The 15,612-nt window shown below is 37.7% G+C and overlaps 1 protein-coding gene across 3 annotated transcripts in view; it reads right to left on the minus strand.

The window, feature by feature from the left end:
* Nucleotides 1-15,612, minus strand: part of Nkain3 (Sodium/potassium transporting ATPase interacting 3) — a 696,335-nt gene that overhangs the window by 391,032 nt on the left and 289,691 nt on the right. The window lies entirely within an intron of this gene.

A 15,612-nucleotide genomic window follows, 5' to 3' on the forward strand; every position in this document is an offset into this window, starting at 1 on the left:
TCTTCCCTAAAAGAGAAGGTTTAACATCTGCAATTAACATCTTTCTTAGTGAAATCATATCTCTCATATTATTTCAAAGAAGTTATGATTACAAAAGAAGGCTTCTTGATGTATGCCATGTCTAGGCCCCTTGCCCCTTCCAACAACTAATACTAATACTTCTCCTGATACTTCCTTTATTTAAAAATTGTCTATCCACTAATCACCCATAATACTTTCATTCTCCATATGAATGACCTATAGTTTCTGTGCTCATATTATTCAGATTGTGATCAACTAGAATTTGAAGATGCTATTATCTTTAAAATTATCAATTACATTTGCACTTATCACTATATTCTTATGTTGAATTTTAACTTTTTTATTTTATTCCCAGAATGTGAGTTCTGGGTATCAAACTGAGGTTACCAGTCATGGCCATAACTACCATATACCTGAGATATATTTTAAGTTCTTGTTGCTAATAAAAATAGGACAAATACATCTTACCCCGTAAGATCCATAAAAAATATGAAGAATCTACTAAGTTACATTAGAGCTGAGAGACGTTTCATCTCCTGCCTCATCTGTCACTCCGAACTCATGTAACTAATTGTTTAACGAGGTTAAATTCTGACATGAGGTGTCTGTAGAATCAACATCATATGTATGGGTGATATTTCACAGTTTAACACCTTATCTCTTCTTCATTCATTCCCAGAAGGGCTTTTATTCCATTTTCATCTTTTAACAGAGGGAAACTGTCTTTTAGAAACATCATCTGTGCTAATTAATCAACTATCAGTTTCTTCATCAAAATTAGCTCACGGGATGCTAGAATTGGACCCAGTGGGCTAAAATCAGGGTACTGATGGGGCTGCATTCCTTTGGGTGTTTCTATAATGCATTTTCTTTCCTTGATTTTTTTTCATCTCCCAGAAAGATCTCTTGCTTCCATTTTCAGAGGCAGCCACAGTGTCTTTGTGTAGTTTCCATGTTTCTAGCCATATCTCTCCTATACATACAGTGACACTTATAAACAATTTGGCTCTCCAATGAAAGGTCATGCATCTCTCCACATTAAGGTCAACTAAATCCTTACTTGTACCTATAATGCTAATTCCTCCCTTTTAACAGTAGAGAGTGAATCATTATATTCTATATTGTACATAGGCAATGTTTAGGTGCTGATATTCTACCATACAGGTTGTATTTCCTGCTCTCTTGGTTGAGAGTTTTCTGGGGGACAGTATACTCTGTTATAGTAAAGTTATGTCCATGATCGTTCTAGTGCTTTGCCTCACCTTCCCTCAGATCTAGAAAACCATCTGAGGTAAGGGCATGCCAATACAGCTCTGGCTGTAATCAGTATCTTACTGAAATGATCAGTACCAGGCCTTTTACTAGATCAACCATTAGTGAACAGAAGATTTATATTTTAGAAAAACTAAAGTTAACCCCAACATCCTAGAGTAGAAGCAACAATATCTAAGTGAGTTAGAGGACAGCTTTTCTACACAGCAAGTCACAAGCTAGCTAGGGCTACATAGTAAGGCCCTGTCAGAAAAAATTAAAGTATTATTATAATTAAAAATTTATGATGAAAGCATTAGGGAGATGGATATAAGTAAATATAGTTTTTTTCTTTTTGAAAATCAGGTATTTTATTTATTTACATTTCAAATGTAATTCCCTTTTTGGTTTTCCCTCAGGAGTCTCCCATTCAATCTTCCCTCCCCCTGCTTCTATGAGGGTGCTACCCCAACTACCCACCCACTCCTGCCTCCCCATCCTAGCATTTCCCTACACTGGGGCATCGAATCGTCACAGGGCCAAGGGCTCCTCCTCCCATTTATGTCCAACAAAGCCATCCTCTGCTACACATGCCTCTGGAGTCATGGATCCTCCATGTTTACTCTTTGATTGATAGTATACTCCATGGGAGGCCTGGGAGATCTGGGAGATCTGGGAGGTCTGGGAGGTCTGGTTGGTTTAGTTCTTCCTATGGGTTGCAACTCCCCTCAGCTCATTCAGTTCTTTCTGTAACTTCTCCATTGGGGACCACTTTCTCAGTTCAAAGGTTGGCTGTGAGCATTTGCTTCTGAATGTGTCAAACTCGGACAGAAACTCTTAAGAGACAACTGTACTAGAAACTTATCTGCAAGCACTTCTTGGCATCCAAAATAGTGACTTGGTTTGGTGTCCGTGTATGGGATGGATCCCCAGGTGGGGCAGTCTCTGAATGACCTTCCTTTCAGTTTCTGTTCCATACTTTGTCTCTGTATTTCCTGCCTTGAATATTTTGTTCCCCCTTCTAAGAAGGACTGAAGCATCTATGCTATGGTCTTCCTTCTTTTTGAGCTTCGTGTTGTCTGTGAATTGTATCTTGGGTATTCCAAGCTTTTGGGCTAATATTCACTTATCAGTGAATGCATACCATGTGTGTTCGTTTTTAACTGGGTTCCCTCACTCAGGGTAATATTTTCTAATTCCATTCATTTGCCTAAAAATTTTATGAAGTCTTTGTTTTTAATAGCTGAGTAGTCCATTGTGCAAATGTACCACATTTTTTTGTATCCATTCCTCTGTTTAGGGATGCCTATATCCTTGTTACATGTTGGAGCATCTATTGGGAATATGCCCAGGAGTGGTATAGCCTGTTCCTCAGTTAGAACTATGTCTGCTTTTCTGAAGAATCACCAACTGATTTCCACAGTGATTGTGCCAGCTTGCAATCTCATCAACAATCCCTTGTCAGGATCTGCTGTCACCTGAATTTTTAATCTTAGCCATTCTGAATGGTGTGATGTTTATAATTTATTTAAATGCTTCTCGCTCATTCTGTATTCCTCAGTTGAGAATTCTTTTCCAAGCAAATGGTTCCAAGGAACAAGCTGGAGTAGCAATTCTAATATGGAATAAAATTGACTTTCCACGAAAAGTTATCAAAAAGATAAGGAAGGACACTTCACACTCACCAAAAATCTACCAAGATGAATTCTCAATTATGAAAATTTATGCTCCAAATGCAAGGGCACCAACATTCATAAAAGAAACTTTACTAAAGCACAATAATATTGGGAGATTTCAACACCCCATTTTCATCAAGGGACAGATAATGGAAACAAACAGTAAACATAAACACCATGAAACTAACAGAAGTTACAAACCAAATGGATTTAACAGATATTTATAGAACATTTCATCCTAAAACAAAAGGATATACCTTCTTCTCAGCACTTCGTGGTACCTTCTTCAATGTTGACTATATAATTGGTAACAAAAAGGCTTCAACTGATACAAGAAAGTTGAGTTAATCCCATGCATTCTATCAGATCACCAAGGACTAAGGCTGGTGTTCATCAACAACAAAAATGTCAGGAAACCTACATACACATGGAAGCTGAACAACTCAACACAATGACAAATTGGTCAGGAAGAACTAAAGACAGAACTTAAAGACTTCTTAGACTTTAATGAAATTGAAGGCACAGTATAACCAAATTTATGGGATACAAGGAAAGCAGTGCTAAGAGGAAAACTCATAGCTCTGAGTGATTCCATAAAAAAATTGGGAGTGTATACACTAGCAGCTTAACAGCATATCTGAAAGCTCTAAAAAAAAGGAAGCAAATATACCCAATAGCAGTAGATGGCAGGAAATAATCAAACTCAGGGTGGAAATTAACCAAGTAGAAACAAGAAGAACTATACAAAGAGTCAACAAAACCAGGAGCTGGTTCTTTGAGAAAATCAACAAGATAGATAAACCCTTAGCCAGACTAACCAGAAGGCTCAGAAAGTGTATCCAAATTGTCAAAATCAGAAATGAAAAGGGAGATATAACAATAGAAACTGAAAAATTCAAAGAATTATTAGATCCTACTACAAAAGGCTATACTCAACAAAGCTGGAATTTCTGGATGAAATAGACAATTTTCTAGATAGTTACCAGATACTAAAGTTAAATCAGGATCAGAAAAAACATCAAAACAATCCGTAAGTCCAAAGGAAACAGAAGCATTAATTAAAAGGCTTCCAACAAAATGGTTCAGAGGATGAGATGGCTTCAGTGGAGAATTCTCTCAGACTTTCAAAGAATACCAAATACAAATATTTTTGAAACTGTTCCACAAAATAGAAACAGAAGGAACACTACCCAATTTGTTTTATAAATTCACAATTAAACTAATACCTAAACCACACAAAGTACCAATAAAGAAAGATAATTTTATAATAATTTTCCTTATGATTATCTATGCAAAATTACTCAATAAAATTCTCGCAAACTGAATCCAAGAACACATCAAAGCGATCATCTATCATGATCAAGTAGGCTTCATCTCAGGGATGCAAGGATAGTTCAATATATGCAAATCAGTCAATATATCTTCTACATAGCAAACTGAAACGAAAAAAACAACATGATCATCTCATGCTAAGAAAGCATTTGACAACATTCAAAACCCCTTCATGTTAAAAGTCTTGAAAAAAACCAGGAAGTCAAGGCCCACAGTTAAAGATAGCAAAAGCAATATATAGGAAACTACTAGCCAACATCAAACTAAATGGAGAAAAACTTGAAGCAATTCCACTAAATTCAGGGACTAGATAAGGCTGCCACTCTCTATACATTAATATAGTACATGAAGTTCTAGACAGAGCAATTAGCCAACAAAAGGAGATTAAACAGAAACAAATTGGAAAAGAAGTCATAATATCACTATTTGTAGATGATATTATTGTGTAATTCAGTGACCCCTAAAATTTCACCAGAGACCTTCTAATTCTGAAAAACAACTTCAGATAAAAAATTAACTGAAATAAATCAGTAGGTTTCATCTACTCAAAGGATAAACAGGCTGAAAAGGAAATTAGGGAAACAGCATCTTTCATAGGAGAAAATGGAAAGATCCCATGCTCATGGAATGGTAGGGTTAATACAATAAAAATGTCCATATTGCCAAAAACAATCTACAGATCCAGTGCAATCTCCATCAAAATTACAACTCAATTCTTCATAGAATTAGAAAGAGCAATTTGCAAATTCACTTGGAATAACAAAAAAAAAAAACAAAAAACAAACCCTACTGAAAACTATTCAAAACAATAAAAGAACTTCTCCAAGAATCGCCATCCCTGACCTCAAGCTATACTACAAAGCAATAGTGATAAAAAAAACTGTATGATATTGGTACAGAGACAGGCAGGTAGATCAGTGGAATAGAAGTGAAGACCCAGAAATGAACCCACACATCTATGGTCAATTGATCTTTGACAAAAGAGCTAAAACCATTCAGTAGAAAAAAAGACAATTTCCACAATGGTGTTGGTTCAACTGGAATCAGCAGATAGAAGAATGTAAATTGACCCATTCTTACCTTCTAGTACAAAGCTCAAGTACAAGTGGATTAAGGACTGCTACATAAAACCAGATAAACTGAATCTAATAGAAGAGAAAGTGAGGAAGAGCTTTGAACACATGGACACAAGGGTAAACTTTCTGAATAGAACACGAATGAGTTAGATTCTGAAATCAACAAGCGACCAATGGGACCACATAAAATTGAAAAGCTTCTGTAAGGCCAAGGACTCTGTCAATAGGACAAAATGGCAACCAACAGATTGGGAAAAGATCTTTACCAATCCCACATCCAATAGAAGTATAATATCCAATACATACAAAAAAAAAACTTAAGTTAGAGTCCAGAGAACCAAGTAACTCTATTAAAAATGGGATACAAAGCTAAGCAAAGCAGTTTTAACTGAGAAATATTGAATGGCCAAATAGCCCCTAAAGAAATGTTCAGCATCCTTAGTTATCAGAGAAATGCAAATCAAAACAACCCTGAGATTCCACCTCACACCAGTCAGAATGCTGGAGAGGATCTGGAGAAAGAGGAACATTGCTTCATTGTTGGTGAGATTGCAAGCTGGTACAACCACTCTGGAAATCAGTCTGGCAGTTCCTCAGCAAATTGGACATAGTACTACCTGTGGATCCATTTAGACCACTCCTGGGCCTATACCCAAAATATGCTCCAACATATAACAAGGACACATGCTCCACTATGTTCATAGCAGCCTTATTTATAATATTTAGAAGCTGGAAAGAACCCTAATGTTCCTGAATGGAGAAGTGGATATAGAAACTGTAGTACATTTGCACAATGGGGTGCTACACTGCTATTTACAAGAATGATTTCATGAAATTCACAGGCAAATGGATGGAACTAGAAAATATCATCATGAATGAGGTAACCCAGTTACAAAAGAACATACATGGTATGTATTGACTGGCTATTAGGCTAAAAGATCAGAATACCCATGACATAAATCACAGACTACATGAAGCTCAAGAAGAAAGAAGACCAAAGTGAGGATGTTTCAATCCTTTCTAGAAGGAGAACAAAATACACATGAAGTAGTGGGTGGGAGTGACATGTGAGGAAATGAGGCAGGGGTGGTAAAAAAGGGGAAAGATAAGGTATGGGAGGAGATTGGGATGATATACAGAGAGTCAGGAAATTCAACAGAGGTATGTAGCATTGGGGGATGGGGAACTGGGACCTGGAGATAGCTAACAGAAAGTCCCAGAAACCAGGAAAGCAAGAAGCTCCCAGAACCCAATGGGGTTGAGATTAGCTGCAATGCCCAACAAAGGGGAGGGAGTACATTTAGAGACCACATCTAGAGGTTAGGCAAAGACCTCTATTAGGGGAGTGGGCCAATCCCTGGTCTCCAAATTTTTAACCCAGCATCACTCCTATCTAAAAGAAATACTGGTACAAAGTGTGGAGTAGAGACTGAAGAGAAGGCCATCCTGAGTTTGCCGCGCCTGGGGATCCATTCCATAAACAGACACCATTTCAGATGCCAAGAAGTGTTTGCTAACAGGAACGTGATATAGCTCTCTCCTGAGAGACTCTACCAGAGCCTGACCAATACAGATGCAGATGCTTGCAGCCAATCATTGGACAAAGCAGTGGGACACCTATGAAGGAGTTATGGAAAGGACTGAAGAAGCTGAACGTGTTTGCAGCCCCATAGGAAGAACAACAATATCAATTAATCAGACACTCCAGAGCTCAAAGGGAATAAACCACCAACCAAAGAGAGGGACCCATGGCTCCAGCTGCATATGTAGCAGAGGATGGCGTTATGTGGCATCAATGAGAGGGGAGGCCCTTAGTCTTGTGAAGGCTCGATCCCCCAGTGTAGTGGAATGCCAGAGTGGTAAGGTAGGAGTGGGTGGGTGGGTGGGGGAGCTGTGGGAGGGTGGGTGGGATACCGGTTCCTGGAGGGGAAAGTGGGAAAGGGGATGACATTTAAAATGTAATAAATAAAATATCTTATAAACAATCCAAGAAAGATCACCTACAGATGGTAAACAGGTTCAGCAAAGTGGCTGGAATCAAAATTAACTAAAACAAATCAGTACCTTTTGTACTCAAATGATAAACAGGCTGAAGATGAATTAGGGAAACAGCACCCTTTACAGTAATCACAAATAATATAAAATATCTTGTGATGCTAACCAAGATAGTGAAATGTCTATATGACAAGAACTTCAAGTGCCTGTAAAATGAAATTGAAAAAGACTTCAGAAGATAGAAAGATCTCCCTTGCTTATGGATGGGCAGGATAAACATAGTAAAAATGGCCGTCTTACCAAAAGCAATCTACAGATTTAATGCTATTGCTATCAATAGTCTAACTCAATTTTTCACAGAGATAGAAAAATCAATTCTGAAATTTATCTGGAATAACAAAAAACACAGGATATCAAAAACCATTCTCGACAATAAAATAACTTCTCTAGGGATCACCATCCCTGACCTCAAGCTATACTACAGAGCAATGGTTGTAAAAACTGCATGGTATTGGTATAGAGATGGGCAGGTAGATAAATGGAATAGAATTGAAGACCCAGAAATGAACCCACACACCTATGGCCACTTGATCTTTGACAAAGGAGCCATAACCATTCAGTTGAAAAGAGACAGCATTTTAAACAAATGTGCTGGTTCAACTGGTGGTCTCCATGTAGATGAATGCACATTGACCCATTTTTAATCTCCTCTACAAAGCTCAAGTCCAAGTGGATTAAGGACATTCACATAAAACCAGATAAGCTGAATCTAATAGAAGAGGAAATGGGAAAGAACCTCGAACACATTTGCACAGGGGAAAATTTCCTGAGCAGAACACCAATGGGTTATGCTCTAAGATTAACAATTGACAAATGGGACCTCATAAAATTGAAAAGCTTTTCTAAGGTGAAGAACACTGTCAATAGGACAAAATGGCAATCCACAGGTTGGAAAAAGATCTTTACTAACCCCTACATTTGATACAGGACTAACATCCAAAATATACAAAGAACTCAAGAAATTAGACTCCAGAGAACCATATAACCCTAATAAAAATGGGATATAGAGCTAAACAAAGAATTCTGAACTGAGGAATCTCAAATGGCTGAGAAGCAGTTAAAGAAATGTTTAACATCCTTAGTCATAAGGGAAATGCAAAAAAAACCAAACAAACAACAAAACAAAACAAAACAAAAAACCCCTGAGATTCCACATCACAGCAATCAGAATGGCTAAGATCAAAAATTCACATGAAAGCAGATTCTTTCAAGGATGTGGAGAAGGAGGAACAATCCTCCATTGCTGGTGGGATCATGAAATGGTACAACCACTCTGGAAATCTGTCTGGCAGTTCCTCAGACAATTGGAAATAGTTTTACCTGCTTTCCCAGTTATACCACTCCTGGACATATACCCAAGAGATGCTCCATCATATAACAAGGTCACATGGTCCACTATGTTGATAACAGCCTTATTTATAATAAGGAAAGAACCCAGATGTCCCTCAACAGAGGAATTCATTCAGAAAATGTGGTACATTTACACAATCTCAGCGATTAAAAACAGTGACTTCATGAAATTCACAGGCAAATGGATGGAACTAGAAAATATCATCCTGAGTAAGGGATCCCAGTCACAAAAGAAGACACATGTTATGCACTCACTGAAAAGTGGACATTAGACAATAAGAAACTTGGTATACCCAGGATACAACTCACAGACCATATGAAATCCAAGAAGAAATAAGACCATGGAGAGAGGGACCAGGGAGGAGAGAGGAGGGGGAGGGAACAAGGGGTTCTGGTTCAGATATGAGAGGTGATAGGGAAGAAGTACAGAGGGTCAGGATTTTGAAGGAGGTGTATAGTAGTGGGGGAGGAAGAACTAGGTGTCACCACTAGAAAGTCCCAGATGCCAGGGACCCAAAATGCTTTCCTGGACCCAACAAGGAGGACATTACATGAAATACCCAACGAAGGGGAGAGAGAACCTGTAGAGACATTATCCACTAATAGACAAGCTCCAGGTTAAGTGGGCTACTCACCCCAAAATATTAATCCAAAATTCCTCCCTGTCAGAAAGGAGTTGGGGACAAGGAGTGGAGCAGAGACTGAAGGAAAAGCCATCCAGAGACTGCTCCACCTAGGAATCCGTCCCATCTTTAGACACCAAATTATTGCTGATGCCAAGAAGAGCTTGCTGATAGCAGCCTGATACAGCTCTCCCCTGAGAGGCTCTGCCAGAACCTGACCAATACAGGTGAGAATGCAAGCAGCCACACACTGGACTGAGCACAGGGACCCCATTGGAAGACTTACAGCCAGGACTAAAGGTGGCTGAAGGGGTTTGCAACCAACCCCACAGGAAGAACAACAATCTAAACCAAGTAGCTCTACCCCCAGGGCTCCCAGGGACTAAGCCACCAACCACATAGTGGGAGGGGGAACCCATAGCTCCAGTTGGATATGCATCAGAGGATCCCCTTATCTGGCATCAATGGGAGAGGAGTCCTTTGGTGCTGTGGGAGCTCGATGTCCATGGGAGAGGAATGCTAGTGTGCTGATGCAGGAGTAGATGGGCAGGTGGGGAGAGTACCTTCATAGGAATAGGGGGAGTTGAAGGGCATAGGGTGTTTGTGGAAGGGAAACTCAGAGTGGGGATAACATTTGAAATGTAATAAAGTAAATAAATAAAATAAGCAATAAAAAAAGAAAAACAACCCTTAAATCTAAATTATTTTTAAATAGAACTTGATGTTTTAAACCACAGCTAGTCTTCAATTTCTAAGTATTTAATTCAACAAACATGAGTTCGTTTTTTTTTTTTTAAGAAAAAAAGAACCTGTCATGGAGGCAGACTCTTTAATCTCAACATTTCAGAATCAAGCAAATCTCTGAGTTTAGCCCAGCCTGGTCTACAAAGTAAGTTCCATAATAGCTTAAGCTGCATGGAAAGACCCCGTCTTTATAATGAGAGAGCGAGAGAGAGAGAGAGAGAGAGAGAGAGAGAGAGAGAGAGAGAGAGAGAGAGAGAGATATTCATTTTTTTCTTCAAGCCACAGCAGGCAAGATGTATTAGATATGCCTCAATATACTTAAACAAAATAGAAAAGCAATTTAAAATTTTATTATTTCATTATTCTGATAATGGCTTGGTCTGTTTTATTGTAATGCATTTTGTTATATAATTAGCTTATAGAATAATTTCTTAACCAAAATCATATTTTGTAAATTACTCGTGAAGGTCATATATTGGGGAAAGTTCCACATCAGGGGAAACTGGAGAATAGCTATGATTGACTAGATGCTTTGGTATTTTCACTACAGATGTTGAGTAATGTCTTAGTCATTGTTTGTATTACTGCACAAAACATCATGACCAAGAAGCAAGTTAGAGAGGAAAGGGTTTTTTATTCAGCTTACACTTCCACATTGCTATTCATCATCCAAAGGAAGTTAGGACAGGACCTCAAACAGGGCAGGAACTGGAAGTCAGGAGCTGATGCAGAGGCCATGGAGGGGTGCTGGTTACTGGGTTTCTTCCCCTAGGCTTGCTCAGCTTGCTTGCTTATAGAACCCAGGACTACCAACCCAGGAACGGCACCACCCACAATGAGCCTTCCCATCCTGGATCACTAGTTGAGAAAATGCCTTACAGCTGGAGATCTTGTGGAGGTATTTCCTCAAGGGAGGCTCCTTTTTCTGTGATAACATCAGCTTGTGTCAAGTAATTATTAAAAGACATAAAACTTGGACAATGAAGTTTGATAGTAGCAGCATACATTAGACAACACCTTTAGCAAGGTCTGAAGTTGTTCTCATCTTGCAAGTGGAGTAGGCGGCTTAAGGTAGCTGGAGAGAGGCTTGGACTGGGGAAGATAACATTGTTGGCACTTTTATAACCACCAAGTTATAGAAGATGGAACCGAAGCTATAACTGGGCCAAGGTAATTTAGAATATGCGCAATATAGAAATATTGAAGGAAAAATAACTGAAATCTAAAGAAATGCCTCTAAGAAGTGAAGGGTAAACCAGGTGAAGTCACTGTAGATCATCACTCTGACCAAAACAAGCCAGCAGGATAAAATCTGCTAAATCAAGAAGCCAGAAGGAAAAAAAAAGTTGTGAGGCTAACGTGTTTCCATTTTTTTATGGAAGATTCTACACAACATCAGATTCCGGATTCCAACTGAGCTGTCTCTATCCTTTGATCAAAGCCAAACTAAAGCCAGGTGTTGAAGTTCTACCATGGTTTCTACACTTTGATGGTGCTCTAGAGCAACCAGCTCTAAACTTTCATGTAAATTCTCTCCTCCCTGTCAGCTAGCATGCCACAGAAAAATCAAGTGATTTGCAATGTGAGTTAATTATGGGAAATATAATTAGACTAATTTCAACAACAGGCAAGAGTTGGGCCGTAAATATCCTGAGAGGAAACCTACAGCCTATTGACCATAACTTTTGGGTTATTCATAACCAGGGGATCTTTTATTCCCAAATTTCTGCTACCTTTATTACTTTACTTAATTAAGAACACTAGGCTTCAAGCTGCGAGGTCTGATTATGGGGAATGAATTTCCCACAATTAAATTACCTTTAACAAGATTCCATTTTATAAATAGGTTGGGGGATGGTTCTGAAACTTATTTCCTAAGGACAGGTGAAGTCACGTGTACAGGCATAAGGCAAAGCATGCCTTTAAAAGCTAAAGTATGAGTCTCTCACTCTAGGCTTCTACCCAGTCATCAATGGCCACGGTAAAATTCCTTCCCAATTTCAGTATAGAGGATTAATTTCTTGATGTTTGTTTAAGCAAGTCCTTTGGTCTATGGAGATGGTAGTTTTACAGCATTTGATTCAGCTTCTAAAAATGGAGTCCCTGCTGCAAAATTCCCATGTTCTAAATCCTCCAACTTGACTGCTAACATCCAAATAGAAGTTGACCTTAAGAAGTGGAGCTATTGTGCACAAATAGCTCAAGTCGGAAACGCAGGACCTATTTCAGCAAAAGCCAAGTGTGGCAATTCGTTATAGAACAGTGATCGAAGATTGAATTTCCACTCTCCAGTGGAACCATAATGGACTGGAGAGTACTAAGGTTGAACCCCTATGCTGGCTGACCTATACAATCCTACAGACAGCTGGCAGGACACGCCTATCACAGCATTTAAGAATCCCACAACAGTGTTTCATAAATGGCAACCCAGCATGACCAGATGGAAGAGAGGGTTACGGGCCAACCATTTCTCTAAAAGCCTTTTCTTGTCTTTATTTGTAGGAGAAATCACTCGCAAAATATTCTCTAAGCATTCTCATTATTCTCTGCTGTTTCTGAAGAGCTATACACTGCTTTAGAATAAAATTACATTTCCTCTTTTAATATAATATAAAATAATGCAAACTTTGGTCTTGTCAAATATTTCTTATACAGAGAAGGAATCTAATTTCAATGTATAATATGTTTTAAATTATGATCTAAAATATAAGTATTAAACGTAAAAATTTAATCAATGAATGCTTGATTATGTTAAAGTGAACTAACAGTATCAGTGCATTTTTCTTTTGATTTCTTTTTGTCTTTCATTCCTCCTTTAAGGTTACTGTTTCATTATCTTTCTTGTGTACATACAATTAGGAAAGATGAGTTTCTAGCAGTGGCTGTAAACCACCACTAGCACCATTACCACCAAACGCACCATATCTCTGTTTGTACATCTGATAAAAGCTTCGCACAACATGTGGGTTGTTCCTTGTAATATTATATTCTACTCTTTTTTTGCGTTTATTATTAACTGATAGTGATGACCAACCTTGGTGTTATAATCTTAACTAATTCAACTTGAGTGTCTTTGTTCTCCAAGCTTTAAGGGAAACACTGAGTCCATCTCTTCATCCTATGATGAGACATTAGGGCCACTAAATTGTTTGTGAAACAACCAGCAAAGCTTGACCAAACTCTAAGTTGTCATGTTTCCAGATTATAGATATATAAATAAATAAAATAAGAAAAAAGCTATTATATGTTCTGTCTTCTAGATTCTTTTCTTGTGACAGAGGGTGAAGGGCAGGTAACACTAATTTAATTCATTGTTTAAGATGTTTGTGTATACATTTTTAAAAATCAAATCCACCCTACTTGTTGCCCTTGAACACTTCTAGTAACATATTCCCACTTTATGTCCCTTAAAAACCATATGCACATGGAGTAGAATAGTCTAGTATGTGGGGGTGTAGGACACTTGAGCATGGGCAACATGTCATGCTATATTTTGGAAGAAAACTGATTCTCCTTCCCAATACTTTTGTGGCTATGGGTGGAACTTCATAGCCTCCCACCATATTCATAGAATTTTAAGCAGTTTTTCTCATATAACCATAGCCCCTGGGTGTACTGTCAGGTCCTGAAAAGATGGCTTTACATCAGTCCTTTACAACATCTATCTCATACAATCTTTCTGGCCTGTCTCCTGACAGCACTCCTAAGTTTTAGGAGGAAAAGGCATGATATGAATATCCAATTTAGAGCTGAGAACAGCACAATCTTTTATTCTCTTCACTCTGACCAGTTGTGAGCCTCAGTATTAATTGCCATCTACTGTAAAAACAAGCTTCTCCAATGAGGCCTGAAACCTGCACTAATCTATGTATGTAAAGATAAGTATCTAGAGAAGAGATTTTTACCATGTTCATTAAGAAAAATAGCATATCACCTACCCAGCCTTGGGTCTTGGTCCAATTAACAGTACTACCTACAAGTTCTCTCTTGGGGAGTAGGCCCTATATTGAAGCAGAAAGTGATTGGTTACACCCATAATATTTACAACCCTGTTGCACAATAGGGCATATTTTCAAGGATTTCTGTTATTGTAGCTTTCAGAGTTCACAGCAGGATAATTCTATGATAATTTCATGTGTATAAAAAAAGTTTATATATTTACATTTTACAGAAGAATAAAACATTATTTTTTAGTCCTGATGCAGTTATATTGTTAATAGGAATAGGAACAATATACTGTCTGTAGCCTGAGTTTGCATCTCTGTCCTATTTATTCTCTTACTTAGAGTGGGGATTCAAATCTGTAAACAGGAAGAAGACCTTTTATGATTTATGTAGAGTGACAATTCTTTATCCCTGTTCAACTGTTCAGCCCAAACAAATGTTTATATCATTGTAATACATATTCATGATACTATATGTTTTTGAGTCTCATGTTTGAAAGAAAGAATGTTTTTGCAAATTTGCTTCCTTTACTAGTAAAGTTAGAAGAAACAGGAGAGCTATACTTTGTCCATCACCTATTTTGTGGTATCAACAGCCTTGTGAATGGCACCTCATCAATGCTAGAAAATGGTACGAAGCTGTCATTTTTATGTATTTTTTCAGATTTATAAAGGTCCACCTGTTACTAGGAGGAGAATTAATTAGCAAATAATGAAAGTGGCATGAGAGTCAACCTCAATCAGGTTTCTGGACCCAGATTGTTTAAAAGACAATATGGTCTTTTCCTGAAGTTTTATATTAATTTCCCATTCACTCTAGAATAATCAAAATAGACATTGAAAAGTGCATAGCTCACAAGAAATTAGGTAATGAAACAAGGTAAAAGTAAAAACCAATAAAAAAATGCCATAACATTTGACTTAACAAAACAAAAATAACATCAGATGTAAATGGTGTATACGCTAAAAACATAAATTGACAGGATGACTTAAGACCATGACACTTCTGTATGCTACCAAGAAATTCACTTCAAATAAGTTATATAAGTAGGTTTAAATAAAAAATAAGAATAATTGTATAGGGGTTGGGGATTTAGCTCAGTGGTAGAGCGCTTGCCTAGCAAGCTCAAAACCCTGGGTTCGGTCCTCAGCTCCAGAAAAAAAGAAAAAAAAAGAAAAAAAAAAAGAAAAAAAAAGAAACAAAAAGAATAATTGTATAATGCAAACATTGGTCAAAAAAGAAATAATGACTGATCAAAGAAGTCAAAATATCACTATTTGCAGAAGATATGAAAATATACTAAGTGACTCCAAAATTTCCACCAGAGAACTACTAAACCTGATAAACAACTTCAGCAAAGTGTCAGGGTATAAAATTAACTCAAACAAATCAGTAGCTTTCCTCTCCTCAAAGGATAAACAGGCTGAGAAAGAAATTAGGGAAATGACACCCTTCATAATAGTCCCAAATAATATAAAATACCTCGGTGTGACTTTAACCAGGCAAGTGAAAGATCTTTATGATAAGAACTTCAAATCT

Source organism: Rattus norvegicus, chromosome 5 (assembly GCF_036323735.1).
Source record: "Rattus norvegicus strain BN/NHsdMcwi chromosome 5, GRCr8, whole genome shotgun sequence".
NCBI lineage: Eukaryota > Metazoa > Chordata > Mammalia > Rodentia > Muridae > Rattus > Rattus norvegicus.